Here is a 16,355-nt window from a genome sequence, read left to right as displayed (position 1 = left end):
TGCAACCTATAAGTATAGACTGCTTACAATACTGCACAACTTGTAGATCCAACAAGTCATCATACATATCCAAACTAAACAATGATAACCATATCATCATGAGATGAATCTGAAATATGAACTGAGTATACAATGACATCAAATCTTAAATCTCCAATGCCATAAACTCACAATGTTACCATAGTCAAAATATACCTATAAACTGTTCAGATCAATATATCAATAAATAAATCATGCCAAACCTACACCAAATCTAAACCAATGTGTAGAGCTCTCCAAGAGCTTTCCGTTGACTACTCAAAGTCCAAAATTCGACTCCGTATGCCCAAGTTATGCCCTAATCCGTGCTCAAAATAAAAAAATCTGACTTTAGGGCTTTTAAAACCTGATAAAATCTCAAAATCATAGAACAAACCTACACCATCTTGTAGTGCTCTGAATTAGCTTTCCAACGCCTATAAGAACTCTGAAATCTGATATTCTGAGAGAAAGTTATGGCCATTTTACTAAGATAGCCTTTTTACCATTTTCAGTACGATTTTTCATTTTTTATTATTAAATTTATTTTTTTAGTGACAAAAATTCTGATGGGATTAAATTTGACGGCCATCATGGGCTGAAACTAAAAAACTCTTTCATTTCCTCTGAACATGGCCAAACTAGGGCATATTATATATCAAAATTTATGAAAATGTCGACCCAGATCCAATGGTGAGGTCTGTTTTTACCCAGGAGGTCATTTCTGCAAGCTACCCCGCCAAAACCCTCATTTAAATGAAACATCCAAAAAAATCTTTTGTCCAACAATTTCACATGCCCAAATCTTTTAACATCCCATCATAACAGCAAATCCAAAACCCTTGGATCTGCAATAAATCATTCATATATCTTGCCCTTTTCTTTTATCCTCTCATGCATTCCTATGGACTCAATCTAGGGTTACAATAATAAAACCATAGCTCTGATACCACTTGTAAGGAAACTTGGCAACAAGGAATATAGCCGTTTCCACATAACCCATAATAAATTTGAAATAAACATAGAATTAAAATCCACATGCAAGAGAATAGACAACATACCCACAAAATTGTGACACAAGATATACCCTGGGAAACCCTCATTGAGGGAAAAAACCCAGCCTCCAAAAGCATCCATCATCATGTATTATTCAGCAAAAATACTATTGCCATACAACCATGGAAGCTTTCATGGCCATAGCCACAACCGAGCAAACTATGTGAACAAGCATGAATCCACACATCCCATGCCATGCTTTCAACCTTCACAAATGCTCCCTTGGCTAACCTGTCAAGCCTTGTCTGCTCAACTCTTGCCTTTTGTCTTTTCCTTGTCACTCTACCTCTCTTGTCTACAACAACTACCCTTGTGGCTGCTTATATAGTAGCAAGTCCCACAAAACCACCAAGTGGTATTACATAAACCATGTGCTACCTAACCCACTGACCCCACATTTAATATTGGGCATTTAATTCTTTTCCCCCAATATTAAATAATTACATGAAATATTATCACAATGTTACAATACAACTCATCAAGAATATTCCATGGGAATCTTTACATGTTGCACGTCCATCTAGGCACAACATTACATAATAAAATAAAATAATAAAATAACAATATTATGCAATGTGTGCAACACCCATTATCTCAACATAGGGCTCTGACAGGGTCATTCTTTTATGCAACTTTGAAGATAGGTATGAAATTGGGTTGCTTAACTTCATTTGATACTAACTAGAATTCAAATAGCTCTTTATCCTGAGGTTATCTAGAGTTGGAGGCCATTTGTGTAGTCTAGAGTTTCAACACAAAGAAATTTTGAAAGTATAAATACCTTGAATCATCAAAACTATGTTGAATCTTTGTTGAAATCTTTACAAATGCTTCATACTCTACTTGAAAATCATTCTACACTTTTCTCATCTTTCCTTTTTTCTTACAATGGTGAAAAATGATTCAAAATGTGATCATATACCCTTCATTTCATAGCATTTAATGCTTAGTGTGATTACAACTATCCACTCAACTCCTTAAGCAATTTTTCTTCGCTCAGCTTCTATTGTCTTTCCAATTACTTAGCATATACTGGAGTTTCACTTACTCAGGATCCACTACTAACTTAGCTATGACTAATCACTTGGCTACTATTGAATTTGGTAGACAACTCAACATATACTTTGGATTTTACTTAGCATTTGAAGACAACTTTCTTTACTTGGCAACACTTGTGAAAACTTGAAGTTTTAACTTTGCATCTCTATTCATACTGATCAATCCTTTTTAATACTTACTTTTCTTGGAACTGATGTATGATAAAGAATTTTAAATATCAGTCCCACACACCTTCTTTTGCTTAGTTGGATGAAGTGTTACCACTTGACCTTTTAGGTGAAGTGATCCCTCCATTGGATGTGCTACCTCCTTTCTTCTAGCATGTTTTATTCATATCTCCTTTGATGTGTTCAACATCTATCTTCCTTTTTCCTTTGTTGCACTCTAAGTTGGGTGCTTTTGACATTATTAGGCAATTTTTGTTGATGTGTCTAGTCTTCAAACAACTGAAGCATGTAGTTTGGCTCAACCATCTATTGTAGTTTCCACTAAAATGTGTTCTTATGCAATTTTTAGGGATGTATCCATACTCTTGATAATAGTGACAACTTTGCGTGGTATTGTAGTCCCAATTGTAGTGATGTCCATGACTTTTGGTCTTTGTTGGTAGTTTAGATGTCTACATAGGCTTTGATCTACACTCAAAAGCTTTGTGTCTATACTTTTTGCAATTGTAGTAGGGACCTTGAAATCTTGGTGTTCTAATGGTTCTAGTCTTGCAATCATGTGCATGATGTCCTTGCTTGTTGCACTTGTGATAGTGACCCATGTTTTTGGGCTTGTCATGCTAGCTGGCATTCTTGCTCTTGCACACATTAGAGGTATGTCATTTTTTACCACAAAAATGAAAAGTGGGTTTAGTATTCTTACCTTTTTCACTTCTTTCTTTTGCAGTCTTAGATGACTCTCCTTTTTTAGTGTCGGTGTATCCCAATCCTAAAGTGTCATTACTAGATCTTGGTGATTTTAGTAGCTATTCAAAATACTTGATGGCTTCATTAGGCTTGTTGAAGCTTTCTACAATTCCCTTTTCTCTTCTCAAGTCATTTTTCAATTGTTCATTTTGTATTTTCAATGTGGAGATCTCAATGTCCTTGACATTCAACTTATGATGTGCACTCATCATCTGGCTTAGGGTATCTAGCTGCATGTTGGAAATTCTTGCAAGCTCAATTGACTTTTCCTCCAATTTGTTAGCAAAGTTTCTCTTGTCTTCTTCTATCATAGCCTTATCTTCAATGGCTTTTTTCTTCTGTTTAGTCACTTCACAAAGCATCATGGCTTGAGATTCTTGTTCAATCTTGAGAGTTCTAATATCTTTTGCTTGGGCTCTATTCTTCTCCATTAGATTTGCTATTACTGTATCAAACTCCTTGGAATCTCCATTAGAAAACACTTTTGAGGTGTCAATCTCCTTGTACTATGTATCATTTTTAGCTATGGAAATCTCTCTTCTTCTCTTTAAGGATTTCCTTAATTCTTCCCTAGTTTCTTCCAAAGAATTTAGAATGAGATGTATCTCAATCTCCTATTTCTCTATGATCTTCCCAAGTTTGTAGACTTCCATTTCTAGATCTATTTCTCCAAGCTATAAGGATTCTCCTTTTGAGACCCTGGCTCTGATACCAATTGTTGGAATTTACAAGTGGGAAGAATACTTCTAAGAGGGAGGGGGTGGGGGTGAATCAGAAGTAACAATATTCTACCCTCTAAAATCATTTAGTTGAAATTAGTCACATGCATCTATTATCTCTAATTAACATGAAAGTAAAGACATGCATGAAAATAGATAACACAAGATTTGATCACCCAAAAACCCTGTTAAAGGATTTACATACATTCACTTGGAATGTCACCCTGTTAAAGGATTTAGCACCTTGTTAAAGACTCTACAAAATGGCTACTAAGCCAACCTATCATCATAGGATTTTCATTCTCCTAATACAATGGCTAGAATGTATAGTAGATTGTGTTGACTTGATGACTTGCAATCTTCAATTGTTGATTCTAGATCCTTATTCTATCCAATTTGATTTGATCCTTCTTGATCTAATATAACTTTGTTCATAGTGCTGATACTCTATTCTGATAACCTAATTTTGCAATGTTCTTCTTCTTCTAAGTCCTCTCACGCTTTTCAAAACTTTGCTAGTATTCGCTCCTGCATTCCCACATGACACTAAATTATGGGGTTTCACCCTCCTTATAAAGTTTTTGAGACTTAGGGTTAGGTATGAATCTCTGATTGAGATTCATCCATCTTTCCCTCTCAATTCATTCCATTTTTCTTGATTGGTTGCATGTTCTTTCCATTTTTTTGATTGGTTGTATGCTGATTGCATAGGTAATGTAATAGATTCAATCTTATCTTTTAGATCCTTCAAGATTCATCTTGAGTCAGCTCAAAAATAGTTTACATCTGAGTTTGTGAGGGCACAAACTCCTATGTTGATTCTGTGTTACTCGACAGTTACTAATTGTTGATGCTTGAAACATATAGGAATTCTATCTTGCTTAGCTTCTATAGCAACTCTGTCTTGATCAGCAACTATACTGTGCTCGACACATATATTGGCTCAGAATCAATTATCACTCGGCACTTGTAATTTTTTTAGCACTTGAATAACTCAACACCTATTGAATTTTTGGCTCAGCACATATTGTAGCTTGGCATCTATATTATACTCGACATCGACTTAAAAATTTCTTAAGTGTGTTGAAACTCAATTGTCAAAACCAATCTAAGACCAACATAGGTTACCATCATGATTATGACAACCTACCATCATAATTTAGGCCAAAACATAGTAGTGAAAAAAGAGTTTTTTGTATTATGCCTATGAATTTTCTTCCCCTGCTTCTTACATATGCCTTTCATTGAATCTTTTTCATGTTCAAAATATGTGTTGCAAAAATATTTATTGCTAACAAACTTTTCTCTTCAAAGGAATAGTATTAGTTTTGACTCAAATTAGACCATCATGCAAACAACTTTTAAAATAGCTGAATATATCACTAGCAATGCCCACAACCAACAATTGAGCACCAATATTTAGATACTGAACTCACCCACAATACATTTCTTGCTCCTCTCTTTATTGACTTGGTAGAGCATCTATTCTATTAATATTGGACAAATGTTGTTCTATATTTATCAACTATGACTACAAAGATATAACAATGTTTTTTTTCCATATTTCACTCGGTTCAAGGCATACATCCTACTTCCATAACATGTTTGTTTCTTACCCAAATAAAATTACAAATGGCTACCATTTCTAAGTTTTCTAAAACATTGGTATACTTCAACATACTTGTTGCACCCATATGTGTGATCTCTAGTTAATATATCTTCTTCTATGTTCATCTCTTGTTGTTTATATCTATTTTACTATAGTTACTAAAAGCCTTCAATCCTAATCCCTTCTAATGACTCTCTGATAATGATTTGGACATTAGGATGTGTAGACATTATTTTTTGAGCTTAAATTCTTGGTATATATCTAAAATTACCATTTCCTAACCAATAAAGTTATGTGCTTCCTTTGTCCAATGTTCACCATAAGATTCCTATGACTTTCTTTCAATCTCCATAAATCACACATAAACCTTATTCTCCAATTAGATGTAGCTCTTGACTAGGATTAATATTTCATGTGTGACTACCAACTTATTCCTTAGTACGTATTGGATATCTCCCCTTTAATGTATCCTTTCTATTATCACTTGCATCAATATGAATCACTACACTTGATTTATATAGCTATACCCGATAAAGAGTCACAACTATTTGGTTTTTATTGTTAACATTATTTATATTAACTTGATATGACCTCTATTGCCTATGTTTTGATTGTAATTACACATAAATATATTTTAATATGAATATTTTTAGATATAATATTTCAAATATTTCTCTTGATATATAATCTATATTAAAAATCAATTAATTATTATCATATTTCAATTTAATTTTATAATATTTATAATATTATATTTATTATAATAATAAGTATATTCTATTGATTATTTAATTGTCATTCATAATATTTTATTGTTACCTATGAGTTATACAATTTTATTTTATTATTTATATATTATCATTATATAAATCGATATAATACTATATTATATCAATTTGATATTAACAATAATTTTTTATAATATTATTAATATTAATAATTAAATTAAATTTGGAAATGAGGATATTACAATGATCATTCTTTAAAAGGTGCTAGCTTAATGGAAGAGTGCCTACTTTACAAGTAGATGGATGGTGGTTCAATTCTATCATGCCCTATTAGGAACAAATACACTATTTAGTATGCTACTAAACATTTGATCAAATATACTAGATATGCTACTAAATATACCTCTAAACATGTGACTAAATATACTAAATATGTGACTAGATCAACTATCAAATATACAACTAAATATGTGATTAAATATACTACTAAATATGTGACTAGCCACATGATTAAATATACTACTTGTCAATGTAAATAAGTATTTACTATTTGCACTTTACTTAAGTTTACTTAAGTTAATGAATATTCATATTAGTTGCCATGTAGACACCTAGGAGTTTGCATAATCATATGAGTTTTGATGTAGACAACTTAGTAGTTTGTACTCCAATCAAGCACATGTTGTCTACTACATCTCTTTATGATACACCTTTACATTCTTATCCTCTCATTGTTGCACATCCATTCATGCACAATGGAGGATAATTCACTCTTGGTGGACATGTGCTTAGTTGTTTCTTATCTCTTTGCATGACTCCTAGTCATCTTGATTGCCTTTATATACAAGGCACTTCTATGATGTATTCATCCAATTATCTGATTAATCCATTCTCATTTGATCATGTCTTATCTCTCTTCTACTATCTCTTAAGCTTCTAGATCTTGGAATTTAATTCTTTCCTTAGACAAATTCTTACATGGTATCGGAGCTGTATGAAATTCTTACATGGTATTAGAGCCTTAGGAGTTTCATTGGATACCCACTAGAGATTTTTTTTTTGCAGGTCAAGATCGGAGCTTGCTATTGCAAATCGAATGTTGGCATCACATTTAGAAGTTCAAAAACTCCCAAATCGACTTTTGTTTCATCAAAATCAGACATCTAAGGTGAAATCTAGAGTCATTTGATTTTTAGAGGTGTAAAGGTGACAATTTAAGAAAAATAATTACAGAGGTGATTTTTAAACAACAATATCTCCGTCATATAGACTCCTTTTTTCAAGTAATTTTTGTTTGTTTTGGGGTAGAATTTTTTCATCTACAAATTATTGCAGGTTTCTTGTGATCTCTATTCCTAAGTCTTCCTAAAAATTGTTAATCCCAATTTTTACAACTTTAGAGGCTTCGTTCAAGCTCATCTAGACACATATTCAAGTGCTATTTTTTTTGAAAGTGCATGATTTTTTGTCTACTTTCTAGATCTGGTATTAGTTTGGAAAAATTATAAGTAGACATAGTACTTTCAAACTTAGGTCTCATTTTAGCCTGTTGGCACTTGTAATTAATTAGCTTCTTGAGAGGTCTTGTGTCTTATCTTATTGAGTATGATATAGCTTTATATTTGTAGTTGTATCCATCAAAATTAGAAGTCCACTTTGGTCTATCTTGAGAAGTGGTCAATTGTACATGCACTAAGTTTAATTGATTATGATGATGGAACCATGGTTGCACCATTTAATCTTGATAAACTAAATGAATGGAATCATAACAATAAGGTTGCTATTGGTAGTTTGAGGAAGTATGTACATGAAGATCTTATCTTCCATATTGATAATTGTAAAACTAAGGCTAATGGTTAAGGATTCTGGAATTACCATAGAGGATGAAAAGTTGATCTATAATTTGATGAGAAAACTTCCTCTAGATTATGCATCATTTGTTTTGAGCTTCAACACTCTTAAGTTGACCTTAGGTTCTTCCTACACCATACCTTCATTTGATTCCTTCATAGAGATATTGATGGTAGAATAATCAAATTTGATGAGCATGGGGATTCTCAAATCTTCAAAGTCCAATGCACTAGTGGCTAGTAAAGGGAATAAAGGAAAATGGTCTAACAAGAAGCAGAAATCATGGCAACAAAATTCACAACAAGAGAAAGAACACTTAACCTCCTCACTACAAGACAACTCCAAAGGAAAATCATCCAAGAAGGAGTTGCTTACTTGTGCATATTGCAAGAAGAATGGACATCAAGGGCACCATTTTTATAAGAAGGAGATAGATGAACTCAAGAATCATCTTAAGAAGAATCAAATTGGTCTACCATCAAGAATGACTACTTCACCCTCTTCTTCACATTTATATTTTAATAAATGAAATGATCACATGGGTAAAGGTCACATCTTAGTAGCTACTTCAAGTCAAGATTCAGGGAGATGGCTTTTAGATTTAGGGGCTTCTCATCATATGACATCTTCACAGTCTATGTTTTCATGATTTGATCCTTGTCATACTCCATCCATTTTGATGGGCAATCATACTTACATGAATGTTGTTGGGAAAGGCAATATTGATAAAGGGGAGGGATACTTTAAAGATGTGTTGTGTGTACCTCACCTAAGTCATAATCTTCTTTCCATCTATCAGCTCACTCATGGAGATAGAGGAAGGACTATGGAATTCACACCTAATTTAGTTTATATTAGAGACTTGGAGAATAGACAAATCATTTCTACAGGGGTGGTTGATCATGTATCTTAGCTATACTACTTTTTAGACTTTGGTCATGATGATGATAGTGATTTTTCAACAAATTTTCATCATATTTCTAGTGATGATTCAGATTTTGAGGAGAACCTTGGCTACTTGAACTTAGGTGTTCTCACTTGTGATCAAGTTCTTGAGCCATCCATTACTTCTACTCCTACTAATATTCCATCTACTATTTTTCCTGATGATAGATGTATTCACATAGCCATAGATTCAAGCAATTCATTGCAACATGATATTCATTGTCTTCTAGACTTAGTTCCATGGGATGACTACTTGACATACATTTCTAGTTTTTTTGTGGAGTTCTACATTGCAAATTTGGGAGACACTATTCATAACATTCATCTTTTCTTGGGTGAAGATGATCCTTCTTTAGTTGTTGTGAGGGAGCATGTTGATGCTCATCTTCATTCTCTACTTGGTCATTCTTTTTAGGTTGACACGATGGTAGATCCTTTGATACAGTAGTTGGAGGAGGTCACTTTCTTTTTGGAGGAGATATTTGAGTCTTTGATATATGTTGTAGATTCATCTTGAGTTGAGCTTGATTTTTCTTTTTTAGTAGAGTGGCCTAGTACACATGATTTGGAGAGGCACCTTTCAGTATTGACATGGGGACACTTGAGCAGTTTTTAAAGATTTCATACATTTTGACATTTCTTCCTATAGATGGGAGAGGCTTCATTGGTACACCTTTGGTTTTGTTTCTTCCTAAGGAGAGGAATGTTGTTCTATACTCATGGAGGAGTTTCTACATTGAGCCTTGTGCATCTACCATGTTGGAGTTTTAAAACTATTAAGAAATAGAGGGCCTCAATACCAAAATGATAATACTTATGCAACCTAAGGATTAGCCATTTCCTATTTTTAGTTACAGATGCAAACCATTTGGATCCAACATTTAAAAAACCAACAATGGTTTTCTTCTCTTTAGGCTCTCAAAAACCAAGGTGGGTATCCCTAAGTGATGACTCTATCTCACTGTTGTTGTATGAAAAATATCTTAGTTTCATTCTAATTCTCATCCTCAATCCATAAACACATAGCTAATTGTGACATTTTAAACAGAATACATCCCATATAACAGATTTGGTCATAAAGTCTTCTGTAGATTTGCAAGTATTATTTGCAATAGTGGTTAACTAAGGTTAGAATATTTCATGCAAACAAGTATTGACCAACTTTGAAGATCTTCAAGAAATAAAAGTAAAATTGATTATAAATTTTTGCATTTGATACCCATCTATGATCTATTTCTCTTCCAACTGAATTAATTTGACTAGTGCCTAATCCTTTGGGGTTCAAAGTCTATTGCAATTCCATGGATTTGATCTATTTCCTTACAACAAATATCATCAACAATTCTTACTAGACTTTATCATTCAAAACATCCTTCCCATTACTAAAAAAATCTTATCAATTTCATCAAAGCTTTTACTTAATTCATTGAACTAATTGTAATGATGAAACTATATACAAACTAAATGGATTGCATTCAATTGCACAAGCCTTTACTCACACAACATCAAGATGACTAAGTAATCAAGAGGAGACAAAATGCAGAAAAGAACTGATATGTGGAAAATTCATAATTTGTATTCATTTTCTTTGATAATTTTATACACTTGCAGTAAACCAAGAATGACCTTGGAAAGAAACAAAGAGATCATTCTATATTCATGTATTGTCAAAAAAATTGCAGAGAATATACATCATAAAATTTGCTCAAATAACTGGACCAAAAATAAACCAAGCCTATCACTAAAAGTATTAGAAATCAAACCATCCTCTAGCCTTGGAATCTCACTTATATAATGTGAGATGAAACATGCTTCAAGCTAAAAGCATTGAAAGGTGTCTTTTACAAAAGATATCTACATAAACCTATCACAAAATGACAAAAATGTGAATAACAAAAGATTTCTAAATCAAACATTCCTTTTGGTGGGTCCACTTCTATTGCATCCTCTAATGTTTGTTGATTTGGCCGCTATTATGATTCCTCTATGTATGCAACTACCAAGCTAGCCAATGATGAAATTTTTTCTGATGATTGGAGGTTAATCTCCACCTATGGGTTTTTATAATCTTCATCCTATAGTATAGGAGTAACTTCTACTTTTCCCTCTTCTTTGGTTGTGTTAGTGTCCTGTGGGCCTGTGCCTGCAACTGAAATTGACTGATCACTCTTGTCTTCTTCTTCTTGTTGGCCTTGTGTAGTGATAGTGTTAATGATTTGGATTTCATCACCCTGCACCTCATCACTGTTAGTTTCAATTTCCTCAAATTGTTTGTTAGGAGCTATATAGGCCATTCATTTTTCAAACTATGTGTCATTAGGCCAATCAAATTGCAGAATATCTTGTTGCCTTTTGATAACATATTTTGCCTCCCTGTTAATATTAACAAATTCTTGTTTTAAAGAATCAAAGAATATTTGGGCTTAGACTATTTCTTTAGTTATGGTATCCCACCATGCATGCCCTATTTTGTTTATATTTCTATTCACCCTTAAACAAAATATATCATCTAGTTCCTTTGCCCATTTATCTTTTTTTTTTCAAATTATTTCTCCTATCTAGGGCATGAGGAAATAAACTAAACTTTTGGCTCTTGTACTTGTTCAAGTAGCCTACTATTATTTTTTGTAAATAAATCCTCCTATTCTCAAAATTAAAAATATTAGAAACAATATCAAATTTCTTCTCAATTTGATCATAAGAAGTTTTTATGATAGAGTAATATAAAAATGCCATTTCTTTCTTCCTTCTCACCCACTTATTCACAATAGGCTTCAAAGCCTCATCACTAGCTTTCAATTCCTCCCAAATATTGATCACCCTAGCCAACTAATTACAGACTAGTAGCCATTCAATTTTGTCCCCCAAATATGTGAGAGCTTTTCTTAATTTATCTTCATATTTTTCCTCCAACTCCACATGTAAGACCCACACTTTTTTATTTTCTTCTTCAAATTCTTCAACAATGTAATATTCTAGCCTTTGGGGTGTATCTAGTATTTCTATGAGGGGGGTGGATTTAAAAGATTCAACTGGGGGGTGAGGGTATGTTATTCTCGGCCTTGTGTGCCTCCCCATTAGTTTATTCTCAAGCTCAATTCTCCTTTTTACCTCCTTATTATAGGCATCCACAACTACCTCATACTTGCTCTGCAACTCAATCATTTCTTTTTCCTCCCTTTTTGCAGTAGCCAAGGAAAATTGAGAATAATCCACATTCATGTGGGCTGCCTATACATGTAAGGTATCAGTAACTCTTCTTATAATGATATTCCTTGTTAGTCCTGAATCATCAGGTTGTGATGCAATAGCCCTAGATCCTCTACTCAATGACCACATGACAAGAGTAGCTTGGTCATTACTAAATGCAATTCCCAAGAACTCCTTTTTATTTGGATCTTGCAATCCCAAATTATTCATGTTTGCCCTCCAAGAAAATTGGTGGAAAACCCTAGATTTTACAAAACTATCATCAAACAAAATTGTTGACTGGCTTGTTCCAAAATAGGATCCAATTCCCTTCCCCTGTAATCTGCTATAGTTAGCTCAAAACTTGGCATAGGAGGCTCTTCAGGGTTCCCTTCATCAATCTCTACTTGGGTAAACAAAACTCCCCCTTGTGATCCAATTTGTCCAATTTTCTCATCAGTGAGTTGCTCCTCCTCAATTCTCATGGGGGTCTAGGAAGGTGAGTATCCCTCATCATGAGGTTCCTCTTCCCTTATTATCTTTCTCCTCTTAGGAGAAGGTTCAGGAGGCCTCTCTTCAAGAACAACACTAGTAGATTCAACTATCTATTTTCCTTTAACCACAATGGGCCTTTGATCTTGAATGACATTATATCCTGGCCTCTTTTGAAAAATTAATGGTCCTACTCCTATATTGGGAGTGAAACCCAATTTCCTCATTATTTCCCTGGCCTTATATAGAAAAGAATTAATGATATATTATTTCTTCTCATTCATTACCTCCATTATTTTAGGGAATGTATTCATATGCTTATTAACTTTAACTGAAGTAGTTACAACATTACTTAGAGGGTTTTAATCTTCATCAAAACAATTAATAAAATTCAAAACCTTTGAATAGACTCTGCATTTTTCTTTCTTTGTTTCTTGCTCCTATAGAGAGTACTCATTCCTTATTACATCTTCAGGGAAATAAAATTCATGTTCAACTGGACGAAGCTCGATCCTATGCCTAAGAGCCAAATTAAAGAAACCCTCTGCATCAAAAAAATGAGGGTGAGATAGAGCCATCTTATATTGATCCAAAAATTTGTAAAGAGAAACCCATCCTTCCTTGGTTATTACAAATTGGTGGGCTACTATGCAAGTGGGAAAAATTGATCCCATCCCCCTTTTGTGCAAAAAAACTTCTTCTACTCCTCCCAACTACCACAAGAATTTAGCTACTCCTACCTTTAAGGGCACCTGGTAAGGTAGTACATGGGGTGTTCCTTTGAATCCATAAATTTTGATAATAGTTGAAACTGAATATGGGATGATGTCTCCCCAATTATGTGAAACTTTCAACTTATGGGGTTTATCCATAGGCCTAACAAGGTGCATTAGTGCCTTAGGGATCCTGGGATTGTCACTTAATATGAGGCACCTTAGTTTGGAGGTGAAGTACCTGTCAAATCTAACAAAACTAAATTTTTTTGCTTCCCCAGTCATATCTGCACTCCATAATTGAATTGGCAATGCTTCCCCCCTTCTTGTTCTCTATTTAAAACCATTACTTTACCAAATAATGTAGCCCCCTTAAATAGAAACATGTGCATCAACAGAGAATAATGGCCCCAAGCCTTCTCCACCTTGCCCTTAGCAATCCCAACCAATCCACTATGAATCTCATCAACCAAGTACGAAGCAAAATCAAAAAAAAATTTCACATCGAAAGAGGAGATTTGAGTAATCATATACATGAAACTCATAGGCATAAAATCTTCTTCACCCACTCTAAAAACTCTGCACAGGGTCTTGTATATCTCTATTACCCTGGCATTGAAGCATGTTTTCTTGAAACGTTCTTTAGAGGATGATGTTATGGCTGGTAGGGTTCCAATTTTTCCAATGTGCTCCTTTAGTGCACCTTGTCTAACTATATCCTTATTAGACATATATTCTTTTTCTAAATCTTTCAAATTAATGGGCATATGATACCTAGTCAGAGGTCCCAAATGAAAAACTTCTCTAATGTCTTCTGGACTGATGGTGATTAGAATTTCACCATCTATTCTTCTTACTACCCTAGTGGCTTGATCATAGTTGTTTGCCATGGCCTCGAGGAGATCACAATCCATAAAATTTTTGGGAACCACTAGCTTTCCTAGGTCAAAATTTCATATATTGGCATGTGGGGCAAATAGTTTCCTCTCTGCAAATCATTTCTTGAACAAATTTAAACCAGTTTGCAAGGGATGAGCATCTGGATCCAATTACCCTTATCAAACAATCCATCTTCTATCTGCAACCTAGGGTTTAATGAGGTCAACTTCTTAACTTGTACTGTCTCAACAGTAGACTCAGGAAGCAACTCAAGCAAATCATCATGTACATTTCTATCCAAATAATTTTCTTGACCTTAAAATCCCTTCTTTGGAGGAATCTTTGATTATTCTTTGCAAAATTGATGTTGATTATTCTTTGGAATTGATAATGGGTGTTGCACACATTGCATAATATTGTTATTTTATTATTTTATTTTTATTATGTAATGTTGTGCCTAGATGGACGTGCAACATGTAAAGATTCCCATGGAATATTCTTGATGAGTTGTATTGTAACATTGTGAAATATTTCATGTAATTATTTAATATTGGGAAAAAAGAATTACATGCCCAATATTAAATGTGGGGTCAGTGGGTTAGGTAGCACATGGTTTTAGCACATGGTTTATGTAATACCACTTAGTGGTTTTGTGGGATTTGCTAATATATAAGCAGCCACAAGGGTAGTTGTTGTAGAGAGAGAGTAAGAGTGAGAAAGGCAAGAGTCAAGCGAGACAAGGCTTGACAGGTTAGCCAAAGGAGCATTTGTGAAAGTTGAAAGCATGGCATGGGATGTGTGGATTCATGCTTGTTCACATAGTTTGCTCAGTTGTGGCTATGGCGATGAAGGCTTCCATGGTTGTATTGCAATGGTATTTTTACTGAATAATACATGGTGATGGATGCTTTTGGAGGCTGGGTTTTTCCCTCAATGAGGGTTTCCCAGGGTATATCTTGTGTCACAATTTTGTGGGTATTTTGTCTATTCTCTTGCGTGTGGATTTTAATTCTGTTTTTATTTTAGATCTATTATGGGTTATGTGGAAACGGTTATATTCTTTGTTGCCAAGTTTCCTTACAACTGAAACACTTATAGGGATTGTAGTAAACTTACTTACTTTAATTCCTCTCTAGTTCTCTCTTAATTTCTACAATTTCTCCATGAGCAAGTTGTTTCACAATCTTATGAAATTCAACATGATCTTCCCAATAATTGCGTCTATTTAGAAAAGGCTCAAAATCTTTGTTCACATAAGTTGGAATTGAGGAAATCTTTTGTATTATACTCTATTTTTTCCACACGTGAAGCTTTCATGTCTAATTAATACACAAAGTGGCACCACCTTCTGCATTTAAATCTATGTCATTGATCTTTAAAAATCCTACGATCAAGGGATGCAAAAAAGGATAACTAGTGTTCCACTTGACAAGTTGGCTAGTCAATCCAATGAGAACTAACCATGTATATAGCTCCTTCCTTGATGGCATTTTTTTCTAGACCCACTGGTGACTGAGGACACATGTCGACATGTCACTACTTCACTATACATAAAGAATGAGCACATTCTCATAGAAAAGTAGCAATAGCCACTAATTCGATCCTTATCTTGTGGATGACACATTACTATATTGCTTAGAAGAATAGTGGTGGGCCCTTACTTGCTACCTCACTATACATATCCTTTGAGCAATTTTTCATAGCAAGATAGTGATGGCTTTTGATATGGGATCAATCCAAGGGTTAAGAAACTGCATGAAGTACCCTAAAGAGTGGTGGGTCCCATATTCACTATGTCACATAAACACTACACATATTTTCATAGCAAGATAGTGAGGATCATTGATCTCAGCTTAATCTAACAATCAAAATCCCTCATGCATTTTATGAATGGCACGTGGTTATAGGATACTGATGACATAAAAGATTCTGCACAACTGGCACAACAAAAACTTACTCTAATCCTAGTCACCTTTCCACATTGTTTTGAGGTCCCACCACATGTTCATTTCATGATGAATTGCTATGTCACTAATGGCAACATGTCAAAAAAAATTGATAGTGAGGTAGCGAGCTCTGGTGTCTTTAACAAAGCTCGGCACCAAAATAATAAAAACAAGTCAAGTCACCATCACCCTTATTACCTGCTTCTAACAATAATAGTTATTACTCACCATGCCACT

The sequence above is a fragment of the Cupressus sempervirens genome, chromosome 10, assembly GCF_028749045.1.
Source record: "Cupressus sempervirens isolate cs-2001-9-10 chromosome 10, ASM2874904v1, whole genome shotgun sequence".
In the NCBI taxonomy this organism is placed as follows: domain Eukaryota; kingdom Viridiplantae; phylum Streptophyta; class Pinopsida; order Cupressales; family Cupressaceae; genus Cupressus; species Cupressus sempervirens.
Note: the sequence above shows the minus strand (reverse complement) of the source record.